General features: G+C 37.7%; 1 long non-coding RNA gene across 1 annotated transcript; it reads left to right on the top strand.

The window, feature by feature from the left end:
* The first annotated feature begins 191 nt into the window (after positions 1-191).
* Positions 192-8,267, top strand: LOC149105371 (uncharacterized). The gene is made up of 2 exons (XR_016201464.1): positions 192-852; positions 8,099-8,267. It is a non-coding gene; the product is annotated as an uncharacterized LOC149105371 (long non-coding RNA).
* Positions 8,268-13,701: the final 5,434 nt, after the last annotated feature.

The following is a 13,701-nucleotide window of genomic DNA, read 5'->3' as shown; positions in this document are numbered from 1 at the left end:
AGATAGAACGTAATTGCGGTAAGGATTAAAATGCTCAATTGCTTTAAGAATATCGACCCATCGTTCCATCGTTCGCCTTATAAGAATAAGCCTGTCAGGAATTTTCTTATATCAGCTTTTTATATTCTTATCAGAGAGGGTATCTCCCTTTCCATGACCTCAGCCTATTGGGGGGGGCATCCCCCCTTGCCGTGACGTCAGACCCAGCGAGAGGGTATTGGGTATGGGGTATACGCGGCGGCCATCTTGAACCATTTATTTTCCGCCCACTTAGCCTAACCTATACGGGCCACCCAGGGGCGGGGCAGAAGACTCCTGAAATTTTCGTATAGGCATCATCCAGCAAAAAATGACGTCACATCCGGTTTAAACTGCGCTTCGCGGCTCGCTTCACAAAGCGAGAAAATGGCGTTTCGATTACTCATGATTTCCCTCTATTTGTAAACCATCAGTTTCGTTTCATTTTATATTGAGTATGGAAGGATGTTGCAGACACATTACTTCGACTTTTGAAGCAAAAATTTCGGGAAAAGAGAAAAGTTTATTATTGTTTTGAAGCAAAATAACGGAGAGCCTTCCGTCATCGTCGGGCGAATTTTACGCATTTGCAAAACTGGTGTTGTTCCAACTTTTGGTTCTTGTTGTTCGTGATTTAGTGATAACAATAAGTGCAATAGCCTATAATGTGAACAACAACCTGGATGAAGTATTGCTGGCCATAGTTTGCACTGTGTACTACGGGAACATAATTAACAGAAGCCGTTTAGCTCCGAAAGTCGCTGTCACCAGAGCTTTTGTTGCTCTTGGCTCACGTGTATTGGTAGAAGAGACAAGCTGGATCGCATGCTGAAGGTCAGTATCCCACATTCCTACATCTCCCGTTGAAGATTGTTGTTTTCAGTGGATACAGTACATATGTATCGGTAGTTTGGGGTCATCAGTCTCTTTCTCTTTGGTGAGTGCTTTTAAAACGCCCAGTAAAAACTTGATTCACGGCATGGAAACTTATACCTCGCTGGATCGAAATTCGAGCAAGATTTTTAAGTTCTAGTCCTCTTTAAAAGTAATTAAATCAATTATTCAAATCCAAGCCATCAGAGGGAATCTGCCATTGAAGCTGCCCTAAGTTAAGGTCCTGTTTATGGACCTTCCCCTTTGAAAATCGTGGGGGTGTTCTTTGAGGCAACACAGGTCCCATTTGTATGGTCTCGCGATCGGGTACCCGGGATAACCCTCCCCCTGAGGCAACTTTATCAAGTGTTTGTATGAGAAAATGTAGCCCCTGTAGGCCGAGTAAAAGTTGACCCTGCATGATTATTCGTAACTCTTATTGAATAATCAAATGTGCAACTATCCCTCTTTGTTTAAGTTTCCCTCACTCATTTGATCAGAGTGGGTTTTGCTGAGTTAATTTTCTCTTCTTTGATACAAATTGCTGCTTTAAATCTTAAATCTAGGCATTACGCGACACTCGCCATGCCGAGAGTTGTTCCAGCTAGGCGAACTAAACTGTTTATGTATACTCAAAGAAAAGTTGTTGGTTACTTTAGCTGCCATAAGGCGAGTCAACTTGCCCACCTGAATTGTCTCGCACCCAAGTCTGGTTCGTCATCCTCGTGTAAACGGTTAGTTGAATTTTGCAAAGAAATAAGTGAAAAGTTAGCTCCGCCAGGGTAACTCGGGGAAAGGGTTGTCTCTGGTACACAAGAGCCATTCCATTTTATTTCCATTTTCCCTCTTCCTCTTCCAACTGATTATGCGAAATATACTGTCCAAAATCTTTATGGGTACTGGTGTTTGAGAGTGTCATCTTTATCTCTACTGTGGAATGTACCTCACCATACAGCCACCCCCGTTAACACAGCCACCTAGTTATTATGGCCACTCTATTCTGGCTCAAACAAAAGCTCAGTCGGTCATTTTCTTATTTATTAATTATACAGTCAGATTTTTGTGACCTGTTGGTGACCAGATTAACAGAATTCTGGCACATTGTAGGAGTAATTTATATACAATTCACAGCAAAGAACAGGCATCATTTTGTTAGTGAAGTCCCATGCATATATGTAACTCTTGATTATTTTGAGATTTTATCTATATTATGTCATCAAGGCAATAATATTTTGATTCCTGCTCCAGCGGTAGGGGGCGGGGAACTCTCCTCTATGTGCTATATATAGCTGTGCAGCCCCAAAGGGTATGGTTATTCAGCCGTTTTGGTCATAAATACTCTAGGGTAAGGCTTTTGCCCTCTAGTCTTTAATTTGTCATGTTTTTTAAAATAAGCTACCTCAATTTTCATCATTATTGATAAGACCATCAACAAAAGTCCTTCAAAACTTATGTTTAGGGCAACTGTAGCAGTCGCAACAGTCATAAATGGAGTAGGGAAAATCACAGATTATGGTCATAAATAGGTTAAGAGTTTAACTTTTGTGAAGAGGGCTGCACTGACCCCCACCCAATTTTTCTGGGATGTACAAAACACATTTTCTTAGCAGGTACTACAGTCTTGCTTTAGTAAATCAAAATAGTACTTGCTGCCAGGTACTTTATAAAAGTATAACCCCTCCAGAAGCCTTCACAATTAAAGTACATGTAATATCCGATGCCAACAATTTTTTTTTTTTTTGTGGCTGATTAAAATTTGGTATTAAATTGTACTGAACTGGTGCAGATTTAGTATACATCATATTTTGTCACACTTAGTTCACTTATTTTAAGACTACTCAGCAGCAACTAGTACCTCTTGTATGACCATGCAGTAACAGTATATTCCAAACAAAACAAAAAAAGTACATGTATATGTATTACTATCCTGCCTGGAAGAGTGTGTAGAGAGAGCACACAGTGCAGTGTCCTACTGTATGTCTTTTGTTAGGTATAATAATCTTAAATTTAGAAGAATCATATTGATCTTAGAATTCACAAAAAAGTTGATTTCTTGACAACTCTCCTTTAGCTGAGTCACCTCATAATAAATTAGCAGTTTGGTATGTTGTAGCATAGAACTTTAATTAATTAAGTTATTGCACCGGTATCACAGAGGTCATGGGTTAGAATCCAGTTCACACCTATTTTTTTTTTTCAGACTATAATTTCACCTTTGCTTAAGTTGTGTATAGTACGTTGCAATGATCAATCATGTCTTTATAAGTTGATCAATGTATATATGTCCCACTGACTTATACTTCAACATTTTATCTTAAAGTTTGTTTGTTTGTTTTATTGTGTGGTTCTAGAAAATGTCCATACCCACCCCAAGGAGATTATTGGAAATTCCAGGGATGGGGAGGGTCTCAAAAGCCAAACTTTTTAAAGAAAAGTATTAATAAAAATTGGAATTTCCATAGGGATGGGATGGGGGGATCTCTGTTTAATAAATACATAAATAATATGTACAGACCCATTATCTGATGTGAAGACTGTGCAATATATCCTGGCCAACGAGTTACCAAGGTGTAGCATCCTTGTTATCAATTTCAAGTACCAAATTAAAGAAGATCAGCATGTGAGATGGGAGAGGGGAATTTTTCAAAGTATCATAAACTAAAAATATATATATTTTCCAAACTCAGTCATGTTAGTAGTGTTAGTGTCTATTTATTTATTTATTTGTTTATTTATTTATTTATTTATTAATAAATACCTGTGAAGAGATAGTCATACATTCTTGCAAATATTCTGGGAGTCTCCCACATACCATTTAGATCATCCATTCCCCCAGGAAAGTTATGAAATTTATTGTCCAAGTAAACTACTGAACCATGGGCTCCAGTGGGGACAGTGCTATTACGATGCAATTTGCAGATGTGCTACATAATATGAGCTTAACAGTTTTGTTACCATGGCAACAGACTGTATTTCAGACCTTCCCTGATATTCTAGGCTTTTCTGGCCATCTCATGGTCTTGATTAATGTTTTTTTTTAAGCTGAAAATCACTGCATTATTGAAATTGGGTTAGAGGGGACTGGAAAAGATTGAGTTGCCAATTGGGAACATATTTTTGTAGCCATATTAGTGTGTTGCCTGTAGAACTATAAGGCTACCAAGTTTCAATGATCTCTGCTGTATATATGGTCTGCACTTGATGTAATATTGGGTTTGGTGTATGACATCATCAGTCCTCTCATTTGCATATATTTTACACATTTTAAACTTAAGAGTGCCTGCCTGTAAAAATCAGACAAATTCTTAATTTCGCGGCAAGGGTCGAAAATTCGATTTCGCTCATATTCTTGTGGTAGATAGGCTAGGGCATGACAAAAACTACTGGATAGTTTTTTTGGCAAAATATCCTTTTATTTCAAAGAAATTGGCAAATTACCAACTTCCGTTAAAATCGTCATTTGACGCATCATTTTCTTAAGCAAGTTTGAGAGCCTCGCATGCAAAACCACATCATTCTTCCGTCTTTAAAACACTCAAATATTTTTGTCCAATGTTTAAATGTGTACTGGGTTGGTTTTAGGGAATGTTGCGTTGTCTTTTTGGGGTGCAAAATAATTAAATTTCGAAGACATGTATTCCATTCACTTGAAAGTACTTCGTGAATATAATTGATTTTCACCATGTGCGAAACCTTCAAATGGATTAAGCTTCTGGTGGTTGAATCGCAGAAGGATGATCTACAGATTCCTGTAAAAATTTCTTTGGGCAAATGATTGTGAGCGACGCGAGAGCTTTTCAAAGTACGTCAAAAATGCAAATATTTGACCATCCGTCGTCAAATTTCAATTTACGGGTTAGACGTATATTTTAGCAAGCGCCACATGACTTGACCTATAATAAGTTGAAATAGACACAGAGCTGGTAATTTCGAAATGTTCTAACCTTATTTGTTGCAAAAGGCAGGTCCAAAGCCGATTTGACGTGTTTCTAGTCGATCTCTCACCATTCGTCGTACATAAAGCAGAAGTTTGCTTTTGTTTACACAAGGTTAACGTCCCATGTACATCGCCAACTGTCAACCTATTATTCGTCGAATACCATGGATCTGTGACCATCTTTCTGCGCATATGAACATCACTGCATCTAAAATGGCTGAGTCATTTGTAGGTAGTTGCTTGCTTTGCACTGCGCCAAAATAATGCGTTTGATCGATTGCTGACCATTGCTGATAAGCGTGTCGGTGCAGCACAATCTTACAGCCGTTATTTGTTCGTCACGCAATGCTGTCACGGCATATGCTGCATATTTTGATCCATTTTGTATAGAGCACTCTCAGGATAAATGAAACAATTTAATCATTGTTCATCTGCTTGTTCATATATATAATAATATGTGTATATTTATATAATCGTATTCTATAGTGTACGTGGCCTCGGTCCAAATCACGTTTGTTGTACGCTTTGATGTTTCAGACAACAGCTGATAAAACTAGTGCCAGTACTCACTAGAATTTTTAAAAAAAATCGCCATGAAACAAATTATAGATCAATGAAGCAAGAACTAGCTGAAATGAAAATAGGAAATCACAACGTGTCTAATTCATGAGAAAAACAGACTAAATTTAATTAGTAATTACGCGAGTAAATAGCCCTGGCCATGCCATTTTATTTGGCGTATTTTGTTTGCCTAGTGGCGAGGCATCGGTATGTTTGTAACAGAAAATAGAGGACTGTTGTCAATACAGTCCAAAATTATTGTCAGTAAAATATTGTAAATAAAACATCTATTGACCGGTTACCTCCGCGGCCACCATTTGGTCGTTCCGATAAGGGTTTCACTATTGTCTTTACCCCTATCATAGGGGTAAAGACAATTCAGCGGCCACCCAAAATTTAAACACTTTGTTTTGGAAAGGGCGATGGTAGATAACGGTCCGAAATTGAAGGTGCATGACGAGTGATAATTCAAATACACGTCTATCATGATTGTCTTGAATTGACTCCACGTTCACCAAGAAATTTATAACCCGATAGTGAAAAATTAAATATTCAGGGTACACCTCTATTTAAGCGGCTAGCCCCATAGTAAGCGGTCACCACCCATTTCCCCGGGGGTAGCCCACTGTATTACATGTAAATCAAAAATAATTGCACAGCCAGCGCGAAAAGACCTAGGTATGAGTTTAGCGTTACAGTATTACGCAGGCCATGTAGGTAGCGGTGGTCGAGTAAAAGATATCAACAGGGGCAATGGTAAACTATTCATTCTTCTCATTTCTTAATTTAATCTCTTCCTACTCAACACGATTGTGTGCTCCCAGCGGTACCCAGCTTAACGGAGCCTTATGTATTAGGATAGAAATTGTCCTACCCCTACCCCCTAAAATGGGATTACAGTATTGCGTGACGAAAAAGGAACCGCTGCAAGCAAGGATTCAAGCCATCAAACTATGATGATCAAACGTAATATTTTGGTGTAGTGCAAAGCAAGCAACTATCTACAAATGACTTACCCGTTTTTGACTTAGATGCAGTGGTAATCATATGTGTCGAAAGAGGGTCACAGATTCATGGTATTCGACCATTAAATAAGTTGACAGTTGGCGATGTACATCGGACGTTATGTAAACAAAAGCAAACTTCTGCTTTAGGTGCGACGAATGGTGAGAGAAACACGTCAAATCGACTTTGGACCTGCCTTTACAGCAAATGAAGTTAGAACATCTCGAAATTATCAGCTCTGTGTCTATTTCAACTTAACATTGGTCAAGTCATGTGGCGCATGCTAAAATATACGTCTAACCCGTAAATTGAAATTTGACGACGGATGGTCAAATATTTGCATTTTTGACGTACTTTGGAAAGCTCTCGCGTCGCTCACAATCATTTGCCCAAAGAAATTTTTACAGGAATCTGTAGATCATCCTTCTGCGATTCAACCACCAGAAGCTTAATCCATTTGAAGGTTTCGCACATGGTGAAAATCAATTATATTCACGAGGTACTTTTAAGTGAATGAAATACCTGTCTTCGAAATTTAATTATTTTGCACCCAAAAAGACAACGCAACATTCCCTAAAACCAACCCAGTACACATTTAAACATTGGACAAAAATATTTGAGTGTTTTAAAGACGGAAGAATGATGTGGTTTTGCATGCGAGGCTCTCAAACTGGCTTAAGAAAATGGTGCGTCAAATGACGATTTTAACGGAAGTTGGTAATTTGCCAATTTCTTTGAAATAAAAGGATATTTTGCCAAAAAAACTATCCAGTAGTTTTTGTCATGCCCTAGCCTATCTACCACAAGAATATGAGCGAAATCGAATTTTCGACCCTTGCCGAGTTATTTTCCATTTTTATGGACAGGGACTCTTAAATATCTCCAGAATTAATGCAAATATTTGTTAAGGTAAACGGCATTTGTAATCTGTAGTGGAATTCTGTTTGATACTCCTAAAAATTCTGAATCAAGGGGTAAACATTTGATGATAGTAGCATGCCAAATCATTGAGTTGAATTTATGCTGCTGATATTTACATGTACTGTAAGGTGTTGAAGAGAATTTTGCAGGGGAGTTTGGTGTGATTATTGAATTGCCAGAGGTTGGTTGGCTGGTTTTGTTATTGCTTTGTCATTATCTTCCATGTATTTTTTCTAAAAGCAGAGTGGTTGGTGGCAAAAGCAAAACTGGCAATATTCTCACTTACATGTGTTTCTAAAGTCATGTTTTTAGGTTTTTGTGGTCAATCTATTAGTAGTTGCACTGTCTTAAATTACAATAGAAAAGATGTGATATTAATTATGTAAGTTATACTTTGGTATCGTTCATACCAAAATTATAGTATTTTCTGGTTCAATGTTTGCCTCTGCATTAATTTGATTAAACTACTGTAGTTTATTTTTTAATGGAGATGAATCTAAGTCAGACCAAAATTAGAAAAAAAATTACTGACTTATTGGAGGGTTGAAATGGGATCTTGGCTATGGGAGAGTGGGAATCGGGGCTGAGGGGGGTGGGTGGTGTGCTTGTGAATTTAAGAACCTCTCTGAAAGTGAAAACAAACTGTAGGTTTGAAAAGTTTAAAGCAGAGGCAAAAATTATACTTTAATATATCTTGTTTATTAAGGCGCAGGTAATGAGCATAATACCCACTTAGGGTGAGTCATTGAAACAATGACATAATTTATGTTTGTCTTTTCTTAGGTGGTTACCTCCTGGCATATACACCCCACACAGGCATACAATGTTATGATTAGATGATGCAACCTGCTTTCCCATGTTTAACATACACGTAAGAGTATTGATCAGTGGACCAGTGTACAAGTGTGATTTCTCTACTGATAATGAGAATTATAATAAAGATACAAAGCCACTCTGGTGTGATTTATTTCATTATTCCTTAACGGTAAAGTGAACCAGTTAAACCAAAGGTTGCACTCTGTAAGATCAGGTGTACAAAAACTAAATAGAAAATTTCACTACATCAATTTTATTAATTAAGTATACTTCTCTGCAAAATATACCTGGTATGTTGTTGTACTGGTAAGAATATAATTTGGAAATTTTTTTTATGGGAAATGTTCCCATTTAAAAATGTAGCTCAGATGCCACAACTATAGTTCTCCTTTCTGTGGTGTTTTCTTTTGTGGTAAATTGTGAAAACAAATTATGTTGACCTACATGTAAGTTAAAAAAATATACAAGTAGTAGCTCTTCTGAAAAAAAAAAAGTTAATTTGTTGTTGTTTCTTCCTGTTCATTTTTTCCTTGAACATTTTTATTTTCCTAATAAGTAGTTTAGCTAGCCATAAAAATGTTTTGTTGTCTCTGAGACCATTTTCAAGATAAAAAAGTGATTTGTATATAAAATTTGAATTTTTTTGTTTGGGGGGGGGGGTGGGGACTTATCAGAATTTGCCTACAAAGATCACAAGGTACAAGGGAAGAGGCAGAAATAGAATTTTAAGTGTTAAAACGTATGTTTTCATCATCAGTTTGGGCCTTTCTGTGAAGCTGCATAGTATACTTGAGGATCATGTTATACCCATTTTAATTCAAAATACAAACGGAAACTTGCATTGACAATCACTTAATCTCTTGGCACTGTTTTGTTTTTTTAATAATTGCCTTTTTTCACACAAAAAAAAAATTGAACATCTTTGCTTCGCAAGCTGGGAGGGCGGGGGAGAGGTATTCTACAAAGTTTTAAATGGAAAGGCCTTATCTCAAGGTCCATTACCCCTTACCCTTTTGTATACATTTGTACCATTTTGATAGAAATGGCACCTCTTTTGTCGACCTTACATTGCAAAAGGGTAAATGTACCCCTTTAACAAACTTATTTAAGAATACTGCATCCCTTTTCTATTCCCTTGGAAAGAAGTTAATAAATAATATTATAGAATCTCTTCATTCTGGCTGAGGAGAGTAAATGAAAGCTTTTCAACAACATTTTAGAACCAGAAGAATGGAATCCCTAAATGAAAGATTTTCCTACCCTTTCATACACCTCAACTTGTGAAATCCCTATCCTTAATTTTATACCTGAAGCCTGAAAAAGGTACTCATCGTGAGCTGAGCCTCCCCATATAGGTCATTACAGAGAGCCTTCCCACATACACAAGTCAGGAACTCTTGACAAGTACTGTAAGTAGATGCTGGCTTTAAGACTGGTCTGAGCCAGCTTCTTCAGTTTTTTAGCACAAACTTGTTGCTCTCTGTCAATTTCTAGTACAAAACCTTTTCTTTGCTGATCTGGTCCAAGTTCACAGACACTAGCATCACTCTCACGACACTGACTCTATCACTGTCACTCACAGTCTGATTCTTCAGTTTCACTGCACCATGCTTCATCATCACCCATCATTGTTAGACATGAGTTCATTAGCTTGTAAAATTCACCAGCCTGGCAGTGTCACTGTTGCTATTGCCTGTTCCCAGACTTCTTTTATGGCTAGGTGTAGGGGCATGAAATTTCACTACTGTTTACGAACAATTTGTTTAGATAGCATATTGAAAGTGATGAATTACTGAAAATTGTCAGTATTGCTAGTGTTCTCTCGTTTCCTTAGGGATTGAAATATCTTGATGTAAGATTACAAAGAGAAAGCACACTGAAATATAATACACAATTTTTTAGTAACCTTTCAAAATGGGTTGCCAATATGACAGGGATTACTAGATGAGGAACTTGGTCTGCAAACAGGGCAAATGAGAGGGTTTGAAGAAATTAAAGGTGCATGCTTGACTTCAGTTGGGGGGGGGGGTATTGGAACTTAGCGCTGCTGACGTCAAACACTGTTGAAACGGAAAAATAAATTTGATTATAAATGAGAAAAAACCACGACATGTCCAAATTACTTAATCGCTGTCAAAACTAATCCTCTTGCTTTTTTTAAAGGGGTTCTTAACCAATCGTAACATATTTTATGGCATCAGTTTGAGTCATGAGTAAACACACGAGTTTGTGTTTGTGTCGATCGGTAAGAAAGTTCTGCAAAGCGCGTTATGTGTGTGGGTCTATTCTTGCAGTGATACGATTAACAGCACTCAAGTACTCCGAGTGTTTGGCAACAGTAAATTTTAAAAAAGGGGCTTCTGTTAATAAGGTTCCCCCATGTCTAGAAACCTGTCATTGTGCATTTTTCTTAGTGTAATGACTACCTAAGAGAATAGGATATTTGAATTGAGTGCAACTTACCTAGAATTCATTATTTCCACACAAACGATGACTCCTGTGGAATTCAGCGAGGAAGAAATGGCGACATTTCGTAAAAAACACGCCTTCAAAATAGCGTGTTTTTGAATAAATAATTACCCTGTCCTTCAAACAAACTGATATGACGAGGAACAAGACAAAATTTTGTTTATCGTGGCCAAATAAAACGTTAAAAATATCCGGCCGATTGCAAAATATTACAATTTTACTTACTAAGAGAACGATTATGCCATGTTCAAATTTGATTTTGCCGCTCAACGCTCCTTTTTACCGGATGTGACGTCATTTTTTGTTGCATGATTCAGATACACAAAAAGTGTCAGGCGTCGAAGAGTGTTCTCTCCCACCCCTGAGGCCACCCACCAGTTTCGCCGCCTGAGCAACCTGTTGACGTAAAGGTGACATCATGTTTTCTCACACTTTTATTGGCGGCAATTTTCTATAAATTAAAAACGAGGTTGCAATCGGGTAATTTGGCAACTATACTACTACTGTCATAATCAGCTAATACTTCCCTTTTCTTCATGTAAAAGGTTGCATTCCACTGAAAACAGGTTGTTAAAGACACTTTTTTTTTTGCAGGGAATGCCACAGGAAGGAACAAGCATGTCATAATGCACAAACTCCCTTTTAGAATGCCACACTAGGTATTACGTATTACTTAGGGATTCTGATAAACATTTACCCTTTGAAGATAAACTTCACATCAAAAGCCAACACAAAAAAAGAACAAAAAAAAAAAAAAAAAAAGGAAAAGAAAAGAAAACTGCTCTACGATTAAAGCCAACAAATTCCACCGTACAGCGGACACAATTACAACACAAAAGGCCAATAAAGTCGAAACACCAAGAATTGAATTCAAAGGCCTGATAACTACCAACAGAGGTGCTCCAAAACAGATATAAACCGATCATATCGCAAGGAAATTTTGGTGGAAATCAAGAAATAAACAACACGCAAATGGATTGATGAGAGAAACGGCCGGTTCAATCGACACAGGGAGACACGCAGATTAAACGTATATCATAAATGCATAAAACCTCCTATTAACAAGACTATTGGTAGGACTTTTCAGAGAGAAAACGCGGACGTTTTACGTTGATTTTTCTGGTCCGGTTTTCAAGATGGCGGTCCCGCCACTTACCCGCAAGAAATATCAAGAAGAATACACGACTAAGCGCGCAAAAGCTAAAACAGATTATGCACACAGACAAAAAGCAACAACAAACTGTAGACACCTACACTCAGTTAGCGAACAAAAGCGATATTAGGTCTATTTTTTTGTCTTTGTTAACCTCTGTCGTCCTTCTTCAATGGCGTAATCTAAATAGGTCACTCGAAGCGCTCACTCGTTGCTGTGTGACGTCACAATGGCTGCGACGAGTCGGTCACAAATCAATACCGGAAAACAATAGTCACCCCCTTCCTCCTGAGCGTAATGTAAAACGCGAAATGAGCTGCTCATTTTCAGCTGTTGACAGTGTGTGCGGTCCAACACCATACGCGCCAAATGAGCTTTATGTTATTCCTCTAAAACTATGCAGAAAGGATTTAACAGATTATTTAATTAATCTGGGTGTCAGTCGAAGTCAAGGCTTCGGGACACAGATTAACGAGGCTGATGTTATTCTCATCGCGCCGGATTGCATTCACTATCAGAGGAAGACAGGGAAAGAATTACCGCATGTCCAAAGCACAGATACGAATTAATAACACATACCAGAAGTTCAACTCCAGTGTTCTCACCCATCTTACAGTGATGAAGCGAAAAAATTAAAAAAATCCTCGTCGGGTAAACAAACAGGTGTCGGAAGAAATACATCAGGAGTTTCAAGCTTCCGTTTCAATAGAATCCGGTAAGTAAAATGAGGCAATATTCAAATTATTTCCTCCCAATTGACCTATTTTTGGTAGTTAATTTACTTTTTATATGTTACATTAAGATATTTTCACCTTACGTGTAGTTTCTTATTAGTTCGGAAATCTCAGCCAATAACAGATGCGTTGTTTTGTTACAATGTAACATTTCCTTTAATTGAAATCAACCTTTCTTTGCGTATTTTAAAACTAGTAAATCTAATATTGTTTCAGCCTGTGTAGCACTGGTCGAAAAGGTCATCCAAGCAGATTAAAAGTGGAGTATGTAACCTCAAAATGTGAGGACAATCTTTAAGGTGAATGTTTTGGGTTAAAAGTGGAACACTGTTCCCTTGGATGATATATAAACTCTGACAGCAGTGCTTTATTTATTCGACCCCAAAACAATTTTGTGAAGATGCCAATAGAGTTAAAGAGTTGGGCGTCGCACGTTTTACGTAAACGTGATCTGTTTTTCTTTTTTTTTTTTTTTAATTCTCATTAGCGTTCTTAAAGGTCCGGCAGCTCTTCCTATCCGTCTCTTATATCATATTTATTAAGGTATCAAAGCGGAGACCGCTAGTAATCTGGTTTCGCCACAATGTTCGTTGGCCTCTAAGGGCGGGACGAGGCGGGGTGTTGAAGGCGCAAATGTAATGGCAGGCTGCTGTAAGGGTAGCCACCCTATGCAAACCTGTGTTTGGTAAGCAAATACACGGATTAGGAGCACTTTCTACTCAACTCCTGCGAAAGGCACAAATGTAATAACTAGTCACAAACATAACAAAGGTCACAAGAGTAATAACATTCGGCGTCAAATGCAACAAAGGTCACAAGAGTAATAACAATCGGCCTCAAATGTAACAAAGATCACAAGTCTAATAACAATTGCTCACAAATGTAGTAAAGATCACAACTGTAACAAGAAATGATCACAAATATAATAATACCATTTAATTGTTCAGTAAGCGTCAATGAAATACATAACTGGCTTTAGTGAAACTTTTTTTTTTAACTAATGAAATTACGCTGTTTAACTTAAAAGTGACTTCACTGTATTGTCTTTCTCTCAGAGCTCTCGCCTGTGGTTCCGTTTTTGGGAATGTGCTCAGGACTTTGTCTTTACTTTCGGCATATTTTACTCGCATAAACCAGCATCTCCATGAAAATTGGTGACGCGAAAGAAAACTATATTTAGTAACACGAGATTTGATGGTGTTTTTAGACATAGA

The sequence above is a fragment of the Orbicella faveolata genome, unplaced genomic scaffold, assembly GCF_042242905.1.
Source record: "Orbicella faveolata isolate gen_17 unplaced genomic scaffold, um_ofav_v1 contig_34, whole genome shotgun sequence".
NCBI lineage: Eukaryota > Metazoa > Cnidaria > Anthozoa > Scleractinia > Merulinidae > Orbicella > Orbicella faveolata.
Note: the sequence above shows the minus strand (reverse complement) of the source record. Positions and strands in the feature narration are given on the sequence as shown.